Raw genomic sequence first — 20,412 nt, forward strand, 5'->3', positions numbered from 1 at the left:
ACACACAGTCGTAATCACAATTATGTAAATTAAAGTTACAAAGTAAAATTATAACTGGGAAAAGAACTCAAAGAAATACATTGAAATGATAATGGCGGTTGATAGGATTTTGAACAATTTTTTCCCCTCACTTTTCTGGATTTTTAAAATATTGTATAATAAACAGAGGTCATGCTTGTAATAAAATATTGATAAAAATAATATTTTATTAAGTTATATGAAATTCTTTTTTTTGTTGTTGTTATGATTTTCCTGAAAGGAGGTTGCTAGGCAGAGCCACTGGGTGTGTTTGAACCAGGAACCTTTAAGTTTGGAGTCGAGTGCAAACCATTTGTGCCACCAAGTGGCAAATACACATGCGGTTGTTGTTGTTAGGTGCTGCTGAGATGGTTATGATGAATAGTGACACTACGTACGACAGAACAAAACACCGCCCTGTCCTGCTCCATCCTCACAGTCCTTGCTATCTTTGAGCCCATTATTCTAGCCACTGTGACAATTCATCTCTCAAAGGTCTTCCTTTTTTTCACTGACCCAGACCTTACCAAGCATGATGTCCTTCTCCAAGGACTGATCCCTCCTGATCTAAAGTACATGAGATGAAGTCTCACCATCCTCACTTTTTTTTTTGTGCTTTAGATGAACTTTTACAGACCAAGCTAGTTTCTCATCAAACAGTAAGCACACACATCGTTCTATGACATTGGTTAACAACTCCATGACATGTCAACACTCTCCCTTCTCAACACTGAGTTCCCTATTGCAGCTTTCCTGTTCCCTCCTGCCTTCTAGTGCCTGCCCCAGGGCTGGTGGGCCCCTTTACTCTTGTTTTGTTCCATTGGCTTGTTCAATCTTTGGCTAAAATGTGAACCTCAGGAGTGACCTCATTACTGAGCTGATAGGTGTCCGGGGTTATACTCTTTAGGTTTCTCCAGTCTCTGTCAGGCCAGCAAGTCTGATCTTTCTTCCTGAATTAGAATTTTCTTCTACATTTTTCTCCAGCTCTGTCCAGGAACGTCTATTGTGGTCCCTAGCAGAGCAGTCAGTGGTGGTAGCCAGGCACCATCTAGTTTTACTGGACTCAGTCTGGTTGAGGCTGTGGTCCATTAGTTCTCTGAACTAATCTTTCCCTTGTATCTTTGGTTTTCTTCATTCTTCCTTTCTCTTGAAGGGGTGAGACCAGTGGATATCCTAGTTGGCTGCCCACAAGCTTTTTTTTTTTTTATTAACTTTTATTGAGCTTCAAGTGAACGTTTACAAATCAAGTCAAACTGTCACATATAAGTTTATATACACCTTACTCCGTACTCCCACTTGCTCTCCCCCAATGAGTCAGCCCTTCCAGCCTCTCCTTTCGTGACAATTTTGCCAGCTTCCAACTCTCTCTATCCTCCCATCCCCCCTCCAGACAGGAGATGCCAACAAAGTCTCAAGTGTCCACCTGATACAAATAGCTCACTCTTCATCAGCATCTCTCTCCTACCCACTGTCTAGTCCCTTCCATGTCTGATGAGTTGTCTTCGGGAATGGTTCCTGTCCTGGGCCAACAGAAGGTTTGGGGGCCATGACCGCCGGGATTTCTCTAGTCTCAGTCAGACCATTAAGTCTGGTCTTTTTGTGAGAATTTGGGGTCTGCATCCCACTGATCTTCTGCTCCCTCAGGGGTTCTCTGTTGTGCTCCCTGCCAGGGCAGTCATCGGTTGTGGCCAGGAACCAACTAGTTCTTCTGGTCTCAGGATGATGTAAGTCTCTGGTTCATGTGGCCCTTTCTGTCTCTTGGGCTCATAGTTATCGTGTGACCTTGGTGTTCTTCATTCTCCTTTGATCCAGGTGGGTTGAGACCAATTGATGCATCTTAGATGGCCGCTTGTTAGCATTTAAGACTCCAGACGCTACATTTCAAAGTGGGATGCACTTGAATTATGTATTATGTTTTCATAATAGAATTATTTTGCCAATTGACTTAGAAGTCCCCTTAAACCATGGTTCCCAAACCCCCGCCCTTGCTCCGCTGACCTTTGAAGCATTCATTTTATCCCGGAAACTTCTTTGCTTTTGGTCCGGTCCAGTTAGCTGACCTTCCATGTATTGAGTATTGTCCTTTCCTTCACCTAAAGTAGCTGTTATCTACTAACTAATCAGTAAATAACCCTCTCCCACCCTCCCTCCCTCCCCTCCTCGTAACCACAAAAGTATGTGTTTTTCTCAGTTTATACTATTTCTCAAGATCTTATAATAGTGGTCTTATACAATATTTGTCCTTTTGCCTCTGAATAATTTCGCTCAGCATAATGCCTTCCAGGTTCCTCCATGTTATGAAATGTTTCACAGATTCGTCTCTGTTCTTTATCGATGTGTAGTATTCCATTGTGTGAATATACCACAATTTATTTAACCATTCATCCATTGATGGACACCTTGGTTGCTTCCAGCTTTTTGCTATTGTAAACAGTGCTGCAATAAACATGGGTGTGCATATATCTGTTTGTGTGAAGGCTCTTATTTCTCTAGGGTATATTCCGAGGAGTGGGATTTCTGGGTTGTATGGTAGTTCTATTTCTAACTGTTTAAGATAACGTCAGATAGATTTCCAAAGTGGTTGTACCATTTTACATTCCCACCAGCAGTGTATAAGAGTTCCAATCTCTCCGCAGCCTCTCCAACATTTATTGTTTTGTGTTTTTTGGATTCATGCCAGCCTTGTTGGAGTGAGATGGAATCTCATCGTAGTTTTAATTTGCATTTCTCTAATGGCTAATGATCGAGAGCATTTTCTCATGTATCTGTTAGCTGCCTGAATATCTTCTTTAGTGAAGTGCGTGTTCATCTCCTTTGCCCACTTCTTGATTGGGTTGTTTGTCTTTTTTGTGGTTGAGTTTTGACAGAATCATATAGATTTTAGAGATCAGGCGCTGGTCAGAGATGTCATAGCTGAAAATTCTTTCCCAGTCTGTAGGTGGTCTTTTTACTGTTTTGGTGAAGTCTTTAGATGAGCATAGGTGTTTGATTTTTAGGAGCTCCCAGTTATCTGGTTTCTCTTCGTCATTTTTGGTAATGTTTTGTATTCTGTTTATGCCTTGTATTAGGGCTCCTAGGGTTGTCCCTATTTTTTCCTCCATGATCTTTATTGTTTTAGTCTTTATGTTTAGGTCTTTGATCCACTTAGATTTAGTTTTTGTGCATGGTGTGAGGTATGGGTCCTGTTTCATTTTTTTGCCAATGGATATCCAGTTATGCCAGCACCATTTGTTAAAAAGACTATCTTTTCCCCAATTAACTGACACTGGGCCTTTGTCAAATATCAGCTGCTCATATATGGATAGATTTATATCTGGGTTCTCCATTCTGTTCCATTGGTCTATGTGCCTGTTGTTGTACCAGTACCAGGCTGTTTTGACTACTGTGGCTGTATAATAGGTTCTGAAATCAGGTAGAGTGAGGCCTCCCACTTTCTTCTTCTTTTTCAGTAATGCTTTGCTTATCCGGGGCTTCTTTCCCTTCCATATGAAGTTGGTGATTTGTTTCTCCAACACATTAAAAAATGACATTGGAATTTGGATCGGAAGTGCATTGTATGTATAGATGGCTTTTGGTAGAATAGACATTTTTACTATGTTAAGTCTTCCTATCCATGAGCAAGGTATGTTTTTCCACTTAAGTAGGTCCTTTTTAGTTTCTTATAGTAGTACTTTGTAGTTTTCTTTGTATAGGTCTTTTACATCTTTGGTAAGATTTATTCTTAAGTATTTTATCTTCTTGGGGGCTACTCTGAATGGTATTGATTTGGTTATTTCCTCTTAGATGTTCTTTTTGTTGATATAGAGGAATCCAAGTGATTTTTGTATGTTTGTCTTATAACCTGAGACTCTGCCAAACTCTTCTATTAGTTTCAGTAGTTTTCTGGAGGATTCCTTAGGGTTTTCTGTGTATAAGATCATGTCATCTGCAAATAGAGATAATTTTACTTCCTCCTTGCCAATCCGGATGCCCTTTATTTGTTTGTCTAGCCTAATTGCTCTGGCTAGGATCTCTAGCACAATGTTGAATAAGAGCGATGATAAAGGGCATCCTTGTCTGGTTCCTGTTCCCAAGGGAAACGCTTTCAGGCTCTCTCCATTTAGAGTGATGTTGGCTGTTGGCTTTGTATAAAAAAAAAAAAAAAAAAAAGCCCTTTATTATGTTGAGGAATTTTCCTTCAATTCCTATTTTGGTGAGAGTTTTTATCATAAATGGGTGTTGGACTTTGTCAAATGCCTTTTCTGCATCTATTGATAAGATCATGTGGTTTTTGTCTTTTGTTTTATTTATATGGTGGATTACATTAATGGTTTTTCTAATATTAAACCAGCCTTGAGTACCTGGTATAAATCCCACTTGGTCATGGTGGATTAATTTTTTGATATGTTGTTGAATTCTATTGGCTAGAATTTTGTTGAGGATTTTTGCATCTATGTTCATGAGGGATATAGGTCTGTAATTTTCCACAAGCTTTTAATATCCCAGACACTACTCACCAAAGTAGAATGTAGAACATTCTTTATAAACTATGTTATGTCAATTGAACTAGATGTTTCCTGACTGTGGTCTCCACAACCCTCAGCCCAGCAATTCAGTCCCTCAGGGATTTTGGATGTGTCTATAGAGATACCATGACCTTGCCTTGTACAAGTTGTGCTGGCTTCCCCAATATTGTATACTGTCTTCCCTTCACCAAAGTTACCACTTATCTATTGTCTATTAAGGGTTTTTTCATCCGCACTCCTCCCCTCCCTCGTAACCATCAAAGAATGTTTCTTTTTGTATGTAAGCCTTTTCATGAGTTTTTACAGTAGTGATCTTGTACAATATTTGTCCTTTTTAGATTAACTTATGTTACTCAGCATAATGCCCTCAAGATTCATCCATATTAGCAGCTACTTCACAGATTCGTCAGTGTTCTTTACTGTTGTATAATACTCCATTGTGTGTATGTACCACAGTTTGTTTATCCATTCATCTGTTGATGGACATCTAGGTTGTTTCCATCTTTTTGCTGTTGTGAACAATGCTGCAGTGAACATGGGTGTACATATGTCTATTCATGTGATGACTCTCACTTCTCTAGGATATATTCCTAGGAGTGGGATTGCTGGATCATATGGTATTTCTATTTCTAGCTTTCTAAGGAAGTGTGATATTGTTTTCCAAAATAATTGTATCATTTTGCATTCTCACCAGCATAAGAGTTCCCATCTCCCCACAACCTTCCCAGTATTTGTTATTTCCTGTTTTATTGATTCATGCCAGTAATGTCAGGGTGAGATGGTATCTCATTGTGGTTTTGATTTGCATTTCTCTAATGGCTAGATGGAAACCCTGGTGGCGTAGTGGTTAGGACCTATGGCTGCTAACCAAAAAGGTTGGCAGTTAGAATCCACCAGCTGCTCCTTGGAAACTCTAAGTGGCAGTTCTACTCTGTCCCAAAGGGTCACTATGAGTCGGAATCGACTCATTGGCAGCTTTTTTTTTTTTTTTAATGGCTAGAGATCATGAGCATTTTCTCATGTGTCTGTTGGACACTTGAATGTCTTCTTTGGTGAAGTGTCTGTTCATTTCCTTTGTCCACTTTTTAATTGGATTATTTGTCGTCTTGTTGTAGAGGTGTTGGATTTTCTTATAGATTTTAGAGATTAGACCATTATCTGATTTGTAATTGCCAAAATTTTTTTCCAAGTCTGTAGATTCTCTTTTACTCTTTTGGTGAAGTCTTTTGATGAGCATAAGTGTTTAATTTTTAGAAGATCCCGATTATCTAGCTCATCCTCTGGAGCTTGTGTGTTGTTGGTTGTGGTTTGAATCCTGTTAATGGTATGTATTAGGGCTTCTAGCGTTGAACCTATTTTTTCTTCTATGAACTTCATAGTTTTTGGCTTTATATTTAGGGGTTGATACATTTTGAGTTAGTTTTTGTATATAGCATGAGGTATGGGTCCTGTTTCTTTTTTTCTTTTTTTGCAGATGGACATCCAGTTTTGCCAGGACCATTTGTTTAAATAAAAAAAAAAAGCTGTCTTTTCCCCGTTTGATGGACTTTGGGCCCTTCTTGGACATTAGGTGACCATAGGTGGATGGATTTACATCTGGGTTCTCAATTCTGTTCCATTGGCCAATGGATCTGTCATTGTACCAGCACCAGGCTGTTTTGACTACTATAGCTGTATAGTAGGTTCTGGGGCCAGGTAGTACGAGTTCTCCTTCTTTATTCTTTTTCTTCAATAGTGTTTTACTTATCCGGGGCTTCTTCCTTTTCCATAAAAAGTTAATGATAAGTTTTTCCATCTCTTTAAAGAATGTTGTTGGTATTTGGATTGGTACTGCATTGCACTTGTAAATTGCTTCAGGTAGAAATGTCATTTTCACAATGTTGAGTCTACCTATCTGTGAGCATGGTATGTTTTTCCATTTATGTAGATCTCTTTTGGTTTCTTGCAGTAGAGTTTTATAGTTTTCTTTGTATAGGTCTTTCACATCCCTGGTTAGATTTATTCCCAAGTATTTTATTTTTTTAGTGGCTGTTATGAATGATATTGTTTTCCTGATTTCCCTTTCATCTTTCTCTTTATTGGTGTATATGAATCCAACTGATTTTTGTATGTTTATCTTGTATCCTGCTATCTGCTGAATTTTTCTATTAGTTCCAGTAGTTTTCTGGTGGGGTCCCCTGGGTTTCCTATGTATAGTATCATATCATCCACAAATAGGGACACTTTAACTTCTTCATTACCAATTTGGATGTCTTTTATTTCTGTTTCTTGCCTTGTTGCTCTAGCTAGGATGTCCGACACAATGTTAAATAGGAGTGGTGATAAAGGGCACACTTATCTTGTTCCTCTTCTCAAGGGGAATGTTTTCAGCTTCTCTCCATTAAGAATGATGTTGGGCATTGGTTTTGCATATATGCCTTTTATTATGTTGAGAAATTTTCCTTTATATTTATTTTATTGAGTTTTTTTTTTTTTTAATCAGGAATGGGTGTTGGACTTTCTTGAATGCCTTTTTTTTGCATCGATTGAGATGATCATGTGATTCTCTTCTTTAATTTATGTGGTGGGTTGCATTGATTGATTTTCTAGTGCTGAACCATCCTTGCATACCTGGGATGAATCTTACTTGGTCATGGCATTTTTTTTTTTTTTTTTGATATGCTGCTGAATTCTATTGGCTAGAATTTTGTTGAGAATTTTTGCATCTATATTCATGAGAGATACTGCTCAGTAATTTTTTTTTTTTTTGTCTTTGCCTGGTTTTGGTATCAGGGTTATGCTGGCTTCAGAGAATGAATTCAGAAGTATCGGTTCCTTTTCTATGTTCTGAAATAGTTTGAGTAATACTGGTGTAAGCTCTTCTCTGAATGTTTGGTAGAATTCTTCAGTAAAGCCACCTGGGCCAGGGCATTTTTTGCCTGGAGTTTTTTTGTTACCTTTTCAATCTCTTCCCTTGTTATGGGTCTGTTCAGATTTTCAACATCATTGTGTGTCAGTTTGGGTAGGGAATGTTTCTAGAAATTTGTCCATTTCCTCTAGGTTTTCACATTTGTTGGAGGATAGTTTTTAATAATACTCTGTTATTATCCTTTTTATTTCAGTTAGGTCTGTTTTAATGTCTTCCATTTCACTTCTTGTTTGGGTTATTTGTAACCTCTTCTATTTTTCTTTTGTGAATTTGGAGAGTGGTTTGTCGATTTGGTTGATCCTTTCAAAGAACCAACTTTTGGTTTTGTTGATTCTTTCTATTATTTTTCTATTTTCTGTTTCATTTATTTCTGCTCTCATCTTTATTATTTCCTTTCTTCTGGTGGCTGTGAGCTTCTTTTGCTGTTCTCTATTTGTTCAAGTTGTGTAGCTAACGTCTTGGTTTTGCCTCTTTCTTCTTTTTTTGATGGGTTCATCTATTGCTGTAAACTGACCTCTAAGGACTGTCTTTGCTGCGTCTTAATGGTTTTGGTATAATGTCTTTTCATTTTCATTTGTTTCTAGGATTTTTCTTATCCCATCTCTGATTTCTTCTATTACCCAGTGGTTTTTCAACAGGGTGTTATTCGGTTTCCATATAATTGATTTTTTTTTCCTTACTCTTCCTGTTCTTAATTTCTACTTTGATGACATTTTGGTCATAGAAGATACTTTGTATTATCTCAATGTTTTGGATTTTATTGAGGGTTACTCTGTGGACTAAGATGTGGTCTATTCTAGAGAACATTCCATATGCCTTGGAAAAGAATGTGTACTTTGCAGCTGTTGGGTGGAGAGTTCTATATATGTCTATGAGGTCAAGTTGGCTGATTGTGTTCTTTAGCTCTTCTGTATCTCTTCGGAGTTTCTTTCTAGATGTACTGCCCTTTACCGATAGTGGTGTGTTGAAGCCTCCAACTATAATCGGGAAACTGTCAATTTTTCTTTTCAGTGCTGTTAGAGTTTGTTTTATGTATTTTGGAACACTATCATTGAATGCATAGATGTTTATTATGGTTAAGTCTTCATGATGGATCATCTCTTTAATCATTATATAGTATCCTTCTTTGTCTTTAATGGTGGGTTTTGTTTTAAAGTCTATTTTATCTGAGATTTGTATTGCTGCTCCTGCTTTTTTTTTTTTTGTAGTTATTTCCTTGATAATTTTTTTCCATCCTTTGATTTTTAATAAATTTATGTCTTTGTTTCTAAGGTGTGTCTCTTGTAGACAGCATATTGATGGATCCTGGTTTTTTTTTTTTTTTTTTATCCATTTTGTCAATCTGTGTCTTTTTATGGGTACATTTAGTCCATTTACATTCAGCGTAAACATTAATAGGTGTGAGCTTTTTGCTGTCATTTTGTAACATTTTTTTTTTTTTTTGTGGCGCTAACATTTTCTTTGTTGCTCTTACTCTCCTGTGCTGAGTTCCCTTTTTTTGTGTGTGTGGATTTCTTTTTCATTTCTTTTATTTTTATAGATATTGTTTTTATTGAGACTTTATGTTTTTCTTCTTTATTTAATGAGTAGATTTGTTAACTTTCTTTGTGTTTACCTTGAAATTTACCCTTATCTTCCTAAATTTGAATCAGTCTATTATTACTTGGTATGGCCTTACCTTCCTCTCTATTAGGGAGTTCTATGCCTACACCGTTTATTCCCTTTTATTGTTCTGGCATTGTTGTTATTTACAGATTAACTCTTCTGGTTCCCTGATGCAATTCTTTTGATTTTTGATAGTCCTTGATTGTTCATTTCCTAGGTTGGTTTCTCACTGGTACAATCCTGCATCCTAGATTCAGGCTGTGGTCTAATGTTGTTTGTTCTCAAAATGAAGGGTTCCCATTAATAATTCTTGTAAGTTTGGTTTGGTTTTTACATATTCTCTTATTTCTGTTTGTCTGTAAATGTCCGAATTTCACAATCATATTTGGACAAAAGTTTGGCAAGAGATATTCTTGGTTGGCAATTTTTTCTTTCATTGCCTTCTTGCCTCCATGGTTTCTGCTGAATAATCAAAGTTTAGTCTTATTTTTCTCCTCTGTATGTGACTTTTTTTTTCTTGAGCTGCTCTCAGGATTTTTTCTTTGTCTTTGGTTTTAGCGAGTGTGATTATGATATGCCCTGGTGTTTTTCTTTTGGGGGCTATCCTATATGGAGTTCATTGAGCTTCTTGGATGGTCAGCTTTTCATCATTCATGTTATTAGGGAAATTTTCTGTCAACAATTCTTCAATGATCCTCTTTGTTTTTTTGGGTTTTCTCTCCCTGTTTTGGAACTCCAATCACTCACAAGTTTCTGCTTTTGATTGTATCCCATATAATTCTCAAGGTTTCCTCACTTTTCTTTGGTTCTTTTTTTCTGATTTTTCCTCAAGAAGAGTTGTATCCAAGTGTTTGTCTTCAATTTCGCAGATCCTGTCTTCCATCATTTCAAACATGCTCCTCAACCTTTCTAAGACACTGTCCATTTCTGAAATCTTGTTGTTTATCTTATGGATTTCCAATTGTTGTTTTTGTGTGATTTCTAGTTGTGAATTTATTTTGGCATTTTGTTCCTATATTATTTTCCTGAATTCTTCCATTTTTTGTCTGTATTTTCCATAAATTTGTCTATTTTTTCCTCATTTTTGTCTCCTTTTTGCTTCAACTCTTGGATAACTCAGAATATTAAAGATTTGGATTCCCTATCAGGTAGTTCTAGTGCCTTTTTTCCTACTGGAAAGTCATCTGGTGTTTTATTTTGGATTCCTACTGAAACCATCCTATCCTTTTCTTAATACGTTTTGATATTGTCTGCTGTCTTCTGGACATTCAGTAGTTTTGTTTCTTTGATTATTGATTATAAATTTGTTTGTTTCATTCTGCTTTTTTATTTTATTTGGTTATGGCTGAGCAGGTGGGCTGTGCATTCTTTGTTGTTTACTCGTCTGTAGTCACATAACTTTTCACCTCCTTGTCCAATGGGCGGGGCCAGTCACTCAGCTATGGCACATCAGGACTGGTCCAGCTGAAGGGAAGGGGATGAGAAGAGAAGTTTGTGGCACATACTCGGGCTGATCAGGTGGGCCAGGAACAAGTGCCAGGCAGGTTCCAGTAGGCCATGCCTGTGTTAATTAGGGGTGTGATGTTCAGTGCATGGTGCAGGTAGGTAGGAAAGAAAGGGGAGGTTGTGATGTGTGGAGCTAATATGGGTATGGGAAAGAGGAGAGAGAAACAGGAACCAAAAACAAACAAAGGATAAAAAAAAGGGGGGGTTAGGTAGCTTGCCATTGGAGTGGAGAGATGAGGAATTGAAAAATGGAGAACAGCAAAAAGGAGAAGAGTAGAAAAAGGGAAAAAAGAAAAAAACTAGACAAAAATTTGGAAAAGAAAAAAGAAAAGCCCTTAGGTGGTCCCACCAGCATGGCCACAACGACTAGGGATGTGACTTTCAGGTTGTGCAGTATAGTTGGCTAGAGGGGGTATAGCTGCAACACAGCACCAGGTATTCAGGGGACAGGAAAAAAAGGTAAGTATAGACAGACAAGAACTGAGAAATGAAGAAAGATAGAAACAAAAACAAAAAAGAAAGAACGAAAAAAAAAAGAAGTGCCCCCAGGGGTACCACTCACGCAGCTGTGCAGATTGGGGGAGTGGCTCCTAAGCTGTGCTGTGCAGCCTGGCTAGAAGGGCCTCCCAAGTGTGAAAAGAGAAAAAAAAAAAAAACAAAGAAAGCAAAACAAAACAAACAAAAATCCCCAAGGATCCCATCAGCATGGTGTTGCAGGTTGGGTAAGTGGTTCTTCAGTTGAGTGGGGCTTCACAGCCTTTCAAGGAGAAACAAAAAAGGCACACGGAGCCAGGCGTTTGAAAGAAAGGACGGAGAGGTGGTAGGAGGAATGGGAGAAACCAGAAGAAATGGAAAGAAGCAACAGCAGCTCAGGGACCTGGCCAGTGTGGGTGGGGCAAATTCAAATGGCGCAAGGCAGAAGCAGTTCCCTCCAGGCCAAGAGACACAGTGGAGGCAGAAGAGGGCAGGGGAAGAAGGATGAGGGTTAGGAAAGTGTATATCACTCATTACCAGGTGCTCTCTCTCCTACTAGGAACTTCGTGAACCTCTTTCCCGTACTCCCTGTCCCCTGATCTGCGATGTGGGTGGGGCGAATCCAAGCTGCACAGACACTGCACTTCCCAGCTGGCTGAGCCCCCACAGACAGCCAGGAAACTTGCATGTACAGCATTGGAGAGAGAATGTTCAGTTGTTGCTAGGCACCATCGAGTTGGTTCCAACTCATAGCAACCCTATGCACAACTGAACGAAACACTGCCCAGTCCTATGCCATCCCTACAAGCATTGTTATGCTGGAGCCCATTGTTGCAACCACTATGTCAGTTACCTTGTTGAGGGTTTTCCTCTGACCCTGTACTTTGCAAAGCACAATGTCCTTCTCCAGCGACTCATCCCTCTTGACAACATGTCCAAAGCTTGCAAGATGCAGTCTCACCATCCTTGCTTCTCCAGCTCTTTGCACATGTCATTATGATATTTTACTTTGCCTTCTCAAGCAGCCCTTTGAAATCTTATGTTCAGTTCTTTTACTTCATCGTTTCTTCCTTTTGCTTTAGCTTTTCAATGTTAGAGAGCAAATTTCAGAGTCTTTTCTGACATCCATCTTGGTCTTTTCTTTCTTTCCTGTCTTTTCAATGACCTCTTGCTTTCTTCTTGGGTGGTATCCTTGAATTCATTCCACAACTCGTCTGGTAACACTTCAAATCTATTCTTGAGATAGTCTCTAAATTCAGGTGGGATATACTCAAGGTCATATTTTGGCTCTTGTGGACTTGCTCTGATTTTCTTCAGTTTCAGCGTGAACTTACATATGAGCAATTGATGGTCTGTTCCACAGTAGGCCCCTGGCCTTGTTCAAACTGATGATATTGAGATTTTCCATTGTCTTTTTCCACAGATGTAGTCAATTTGATTCCTCTGTGTTCCATCTGCTGAGGTCCATGTGTATAATCACTGTTTATGTTGGTGAAAAAAGGTATTTGCAGTGAAGAAGTCATTGGTCTTGCAAAATTCTGCCATTTGGTCTCCAGCATTGTTTCTATCGCCAAGGCCATATTTTCCAACTACCGATTCTTTTTTGTTTCCAACTTTTGCATTCCAATCACCAGTAATTATCAATGCACCCTGATTGCATGTTCAATCAATTTCAGACTGCAGAAGCTGATTAAAATCTTCAATTTCTTCATCTTTGGCCTTAGTGTTTGGTGAGTAAATTTGAATAATATTCATATTAACTGGTCTTCCTTGCAGGCATGTGGATATTTTCCTATCACTGACAGCATTGTACTTCTGGACAGATCTTGAAATGTTGTTTTTGACCATGAATGCAATACCATTCCTCTTCAAGTTGTCATTCCAGGCATAGTAGACTATATGATTGTCCAATTCAAAATGGCCAGTACCAGTCCATTTCAGCTCAGTAATGCCTAGGATACTGATGTTTATGCATTCCATTTCATTTTTGATGATTTCCAATTGTCATAGATTCATACTGGGGTTCAGACATCCCAGGTTCCGATTATTAATGGATGTTTGCAGCTGCTCCTTCTCATTTTGAGTCATGCCACATGAGCAAAGGAAGGTCCTGAAAGCTTCATTCTATCCACGTCATTAAGGTGGACTCTACTTTGAGGAGGCAGCTCTTCCCCAGTCGTCTTTGGAGTGCCTTCCAATCCGGGGAGCTCATCTTCTGTCACTATACCAAGCAAAGTTTTGCTGCGATTCATGAGATTTTCACTGGTTAATTTTTTTCAGAAGTAGACTGATGGCTCCTTCTTTCTAGTCTGTCTTAGTCTGGAAGCTCAGCTGAAACCTGTCCTCCATGGGTGACCCTGCCGGTATCTGAATACTGGTGGCATAGCTTCCAGCATCACAGCCACACATAAGCCCCCACAGTACAACAAACTGACAGACTTGTGGAAGGGGGAGAGGATGGGGGATGGAAAAACGTGTATTGTTGGTTACTGGGTGCTCTGTCTCCTGCTGGGAGCTCTGTGAAGCTGCTTTCCCTTGCTCCCTGTCTGCAGATACCCAACAGCCGTCCAAGGTAGCAAATCCCTGCTGCGTTAGCTGGTAAGGGATCTCCACTCTTATCTCTCCTTGTTCTCTGTCCTCTGTCTTATTCCAGTCGGTGTTTGGCTGAGTTCTTTATCTCCTCATTTGACACTTCGAGTTCCAGGAATGACGTTTGTCTCTATTTTACTAGTTTTTTGGGTCTTTGCTGGATATCCTTGTCTGGATCCTGTCCCCTGCTCTCAAGCTTCTATGCTGCAATCCTGCCTTAGCCTCATGAGGCTGCAGACTTCATTTTGTTTCTTTTTTTCTGCTTCCAATATCTGCTCCCATAAGTTGCTAACAGTGACCACCTCTGTGCCTATATCTCTAGCCAAGAGAGGTACTTTCTCCTACACCCTAATATTCCAGATATGGTTGGAATGATATAGACATGCATGTAGTTGATTCCAGTGTATAGAAAATAGGAGAGACAAAAGAACTTGGAATGAATGTTGATAGTTGTTTTTCTTTTTTAGACAATCCTCAAGATAATACCCTTGGGAATATTTTTACTCGTCATTCTCCTAGCTTCCCATATCACATTTCCTGTTCAATGCACCAGACTATTTATTTTTGACATCTAATTTGGTGGGTTTTCATCACATTTTTTCTCATGCCCTACTAATACAGATATAGATACAGATAGATACAGTTATAGATATATAAAAAAAAAATATAGACTCATATATATAGATATAGATGTATATATATACACACACATATATACTTAAATATACTTGTATTTACGTGCGTATCAGCATATATATGTAAATATTAGTGTATATATGTATATGTGCATATATATATGTATATTTTAATCCTGTGTTACATTGAGTCCATCATGTTGTTATTGTTAGGTGCCATTGAGTCGATTTTGACAGAGTAGAACCGAGAGTCTCAGGAAAGTGAATGATCATTGTCTCAGTGACATTAATACCCTCAGTACCCAGCCAAATATCTAGCTCAGAGAGCAGCCCTTCACAGCCCCTTCCGAGATTTACTGCCTTAGAGAGGCCAGGCCCCCAGCAGTGCAATCCTGTCATCTGGGCCCATCACAGAGGAAGACATGATCTGGCTCTCACTCTAGTATGAACTACAGCATCATCACTCCTACTCAGGCTTGCTTTGTACAATAAACCCAGATTTAGAGCACCTGATGTAGTGTTTGCAGAGGCTGGCAGGGCTAGAAGGGGAGTCTGGACAGAAGGGGCGTGCCTAGAAGATTTCTACCTCTGCCTTTCCCCCATCGCTGCTGGCCCCCAGAAGGGTTCAGGCACCAACTAAAGCCTACCTTAGAGAAACTTGAAAGGTTAAAATCCATGTTTCAGCAATGGGCTTTGTACAAAGTTCTGCTTGGCTGTGGATTAAGCTGTTCCCTGACCTTTCTGGGACAGCGTATTCTTCACAGCTGTCATTGCGTCAGCACTGAAGCCCAGAAATACCATTAGGGGAGCCTCTTGTCTGGGAATCAGAGCCAAGGCTGGGGGAGGGTGACCATGCTGAGGAAGCATGACCAGCAGTTCAAAAAATGGAGCTGCAGTCAAACATGGACACAGTTACGGTGACTGAGGAAGGAGTGACCTGCAGTGATTTCTTTCCATGTTTGCCTTTCCAACTAGTCTGAAAATTCCTCCAGGGCAGGGGCATGTCCTATGACCCCCAGCACCCAGCACAGAGCCCAACATGTGGGAGAAGTTTCATAAACTTTTGTTGAAGTGAAATGCAAGATGATCAGAAATGGAAAGGGCTTAAAGATCAATTCTCCTGTCTTTGCTGTCATAAGGTGCAGCCTGTTAAGTGCAGTTGAGTTGGTTCTGATTTATACATAGACCCCATGTATGACAGAAAGAAACATTGCCCAGTTCTGCACCATTCTCATAATATTAGGTATGATCCAGCCATTGTGTCGATACATCTTGTTGAAGGCCTTCTTCTTCACTGAACTTCTATTTTACCAAGCATGACGTTCTTCTCCAGAGACTGATCTTAGTTTGGTTTCCCCCTAAAGCAGAGTATGAGGCAAGGATTGGGTATAGTTTGTTGATATGGGAGGGACCTTAGGAAGCAGAATGAGGGAAAAGAGCAATCAAAGCTGTGTTGTTGAACTGGCTGCTGTGGGGAGTAGCTGGGGCTTACCCCACATGGACCCTCAAGAATCTTGTAGAATGTGCTTCAGAATTGTCTCCCTGAATTATAAGAACCTGGTGCATTTATTCTTCCACTTCTGTCCACCATAGGTGCAGGCTTCCCTTGAGAACAATGGCTGCCCCTGCTGTCCTAGCTGCACCTGTTCCTGGGCAAAGAAATCTTCAGATTTTAGAGTGACGCATGTTGCAGAAATACAGAGGAGACACAGCAGGCACAGTTGAGGTGCCTTCCCAAGATACAGTTGGTCTCTATTTGCCTGGGACTTCAGAGAAGGAGTCCTAGGAATTGGAGAAGGGAAGGGACGATAGGTCTAATTGCCTTAATAAACTACTACCTCCATAAGACCAGAAGACATGAAAGGTGCCCAGCTACCATTACTAAATGTTTTAATCAAGGACTCAATAGATGGATCTTGTACAAAAGTAGGACAAGTGTGGAACAGATCTTCAAACTCATATGGAAACCAGAATAACTGGATCCATTGTGACTGGGGGAACTCCCAAATCTAATGCCTGAAAATAGTCTTTAAACATTGAACTGAAACTATCCCCTGAAGTCATCATTAAATAAAATAACACATTAGTCTAATTAATAAAGAATGCTTGCCTGGGACATAGTGCTCTTATAAAGAATTATCTATATGAGTGTAAACTGACAACAGTTAATTAAATGCACAGATGAGAAGTTTAAGGGGCAGAGAGCCTAAACTAACGGTGATGGAATGGTATTGGAAGAGATAGAATGGTGACACAATGTAAAGTATGTAACCAAAGTTATTGAACTGTTCATGTAGAAATTATGAATGGGTGTACAGTCCTGACTCATAGCTATCCTATGCACAACAGAAAAAAAACACTGCCCAGTCCTGTGCCATCCCCACAATTGTTGCTCTGCTTGAGCCCATTGTTGCAGCTACTGTATCAAATCCATCTGATTGAGGGTCTTCTTTTTCGCTGACCTTCTACTTTTTTTTTTTTTTCTACTTTACCAAGCATGATGTCCTTCTTCAGGAACTGATCCCTCCTGAGAACATGTTCAAAGTATGTGAGACAGTCTCACCATCCTTGCTTTTAAGGGTCATTCTGGTTGTACTTCTTCCAAAACAAATTTGTTCATTTTTCTGGCAATCCATGGTATATTCAATATTCTTTGCTAACATCACAATTCTAACGCTTCAATTCTTTTTCTTCGCTCTTTTTTATTCATTGTCCAGCTTTCCCATGCAAAAATAATACTTAGGGAAGTATTATAATTTTCACATTAAGGGAAATTAAGGTTTGGGGCTTGCTAACAGTTCTTCCCACCTGCAATATTTCATCCTCCAATCCGATCTGCACAGAACGCATAGAATAGTCTAACTAAAATTCAAATATGATCATATTAATCTAGTATTTAAATCCTTCGTAGCATTTTCTTTTCTCCTAGGATGAAACCAAGCTCTCTAACACGATTAAAAAGATATTCACAATCAGAACACTGTCTTCATCTGCAGGCTTCACTCTTGCTATTCTTACCCTTGGTTCTATGTTCTAGTTATACTGACCCTTTTTCAGAACTTGGAAGAGAAAACACCACGTCTTTTTCTTCTACCTGGAAGAATGTACCCCTGTATGCCCAGCCCCCTACTGTACCTCTTTTTCTATTGCTTATCTAACCTCAATCATCCATCCATCTGGTCTTAGTTTAAATATCATCATTTTAAGAAGGTATTCCCCATCTTTTACATGAGTTTGTTCTTCTTCAAAACTTTGTGCTTCCCCATTGTTACAGGTTGAATTGTGTCCTGAAAAAGTTATGTTTAAGTCTTAACCCTCGGTATTTGCAAATGTGACATTATCTGGAAATAGGGTCTTTTCAGATGTAATCTAGTTAAGTCAAAGTCATACTGAATTTGGGTGAACCTTAATTCAATATGACTGGTGTTCTTTTAAAAAGAGAAGAAACACAGAGACACAAACACAGGGGGAAGACAGGTATGTGAAGATGGAAACAGAGATTGGAGTGATGCTGCCTCAGGCCAAGGAACGTCTGGGGCCACCAGAAGATGGAAGAGGCAAAGGAAGATCCTCCACTAGAGGATTAGGAGGGAACATGGCGCTGCCAACACCTTGATTTCAGTCTTCTAACTCCCAGAACTATGAGAGAATCTGTTTCTCTTGTTTTAAGTCACCCAGTTTGTGGTACTTTGTTATGGTAGCCCTATGAAACTAATGCTGTTAGGTGCCATCAAGTTGGTTCTGACTCATAGTGACCCTATGTACAACAGAATGAAACACTGCTTGGCACTGAGTCTTACAATCATTGCTATCGAACATGATCTCAAGGCTAGTTTTTGTTGTTGAGTGCTCCAACTCATAATGACCTATTGTGCAGCAGAGGGGTCAGTCTGAAGAAGAACATCATGCTTGGTAAAGCAGGGGGTCAGCTAAAAAGAGAAAGATCTTCAGTGAGATGGATTGACACAGTGGCTGCAAGAATAGTCTCAAACATAGCAAAGATTGTGAAGATGGTGCAGAACCGGGCAACATTTCCTTCTATTATACATAAGGTCATTATGAGTTAAAGCACTCAAAATAAAAACTAGCCTTGAGGTCATGTTTAATTTGGGAAAACCTCAAGCTTGAAGTAATGGGGAGTTGACTCAGCCAATAATAGAGGAAATTGGTGGAAAATACCCTAGCTTTCTCACTTCACTAGTTAGATAACTTTAGACTATCCACTGGTGCCCAGAGTTCCCCAGCAAAACTGAAGCCCAATTGCCTACAACAACATCTTCTCATTGATGCACCTATATTGGCTCCCTTATCTCCTTTGTACCACCTCCCCACTCTGCTGGTAGGGCCTCCTTGAGATTAACTGACAAACTTCTTGTATTCAAATCCTTGTCTCAAAGTTCAATTCTGGAGGAACCCAGACCAAAACACAGCCCATCCTAAAATTCCAACCAATTTTCCTGAATATTGAAATTTCCTTAAACACTTATAAAACAATTCATACATACATATATATATATATATGTATATATATAATTTGTTCTTAGGTGAAAGTTTATAGCTCTAGTTAAATTTCTCATATAAAAATTTATACACATATTGCTTTGTGACATTAGTTGTAATTCCCACAATGTAACAGTACACTCGCTCTCCACCCCCGCCTCCATGTACCCTGTGACCATTCAATCAGTTCTTGTCCCTTCCTGCCTTCTCATCCTGCCTTTGGACAGGAGCCACCCATTTGGTCTTGTGGGTCTGATTGAACTAAGAAGCACACTGCTCCTGTGTATTATTTTTTGTTTTATAATCCTGTCTAATCTTTGCACAACCAGAATGCTCCTTAGAAGCAAGGATGGTGAGACTATGTCTCACATACTTTGGACATTTGGACATGTTATTAGGAGAGATCAGTCCATGGAGAAGGACCTCATGCTTGGTAGAGCGTCAGCGAAAAAAAAGGAAGACCCTCAACGAGATGAATTACACAGTGGCTGCAACAGTGGGCTCAAGCATAACAACAACTGTGAGGATGACACAGGACCAGGCAGTGTTTTGCTCTGTTGCACATAGGGTTGCTATGAGTCATAACTCATTCGATGGCTAACAACAATCTTTGTCTGAAGAGTGGGCTTCAGGAATGGAATGGTTTTAATTCTGGGTTGACAGAAAGTCCAAGGACCGTATTTTACGAGGCTCTTCCAGCCTCTGTGAGAACGTTAAGTCTGGTCTTTTTACGTGAATTTGAGTTCTGCTCCACACTTTTCTCATTCTCCATCCGGGACTCTCTGTTGTGTTCCCTGTCAGGGCAGTCATTGGTAGCCAGGCACCATCTAGCTCTTCTGGTCTCAGGCTGATGTAGTGTCTGGTTTATATGGACCTTTAGACTCTTGAATAATATTTTTCTTGTATCTTTGTTGTTCTCCATTCCTTTGCTCCAAGTGAGTTGAGACCAATCGATACATCTGAGATGGCCACTCACAAGCTTTTAAGACCCCAGATGCCACTCACCAAAGTGGGATGCGGAACATTTTCTTAATAAACTTTGTTACGCTAATTGAACTAGATGTTCCCTGAAACTATGGTCCCCAGGCCCCAGCCCCAGCTACTCTGTCCCACAAAGGGTTTGGATGTATCCAGGAAACTTCTTAGCTTTTGCTTTGGTCCAGTTCTGCTGAGTTCCCCTGTATTGTGTGATGTCCTTTCCTTCACTGAAGTTGAATAAAACTTTTCTTGAATTCTTATGATATTCTCATACAATATTTGTCCTTTTGTGACTGACGCACTCAGCATAATGCCCTCCAGATTCATCCATGTTTTGCAGATTCATCATTGTTCTTTATCATTGCATAGTATTTCATTGCATGTATGTACCATAATTTGTTTATCCATTCGTCTGTTGATGGGCACCTAGGTTGTTTCCCTCTTTTTGCTATTGCAAACAGTGCTGCAATAAACTTGTTGTTGCTGTCATTAGGTGTCATCGAGTCGTTTCTGACTCATAGCAACCCTATGTACCACAGAACAAAATACTGTTCGGTCCTGCATCATTCTCACAATTGTTATGCTTGAGCTCATTGTTGCAGCCACTGTGTCAATCCATCTCATTGAGGGTCTTCCTCTTTCCCACTGACCCTGTACTTTACCAAGCATAATGTCTTTCTCCAGGACTGATCTC

The sequence above is a fragment of the Elephas maximus genome, chromosome 5 (genome assembly GCF_024166365.1).
Source record: "Elephas maximus indicus isolate mEleMax1 chromosome 5, mEleMax1 primary haplotype, whole genome shotgun sequence".
Classification (NCBI taxonomy): domain Eukaryota; kingdom Metazoa; phylum Chordata; class Mammalia; order Proboscidea; family Elephantidae; genus Elephas; species Elephas maximus.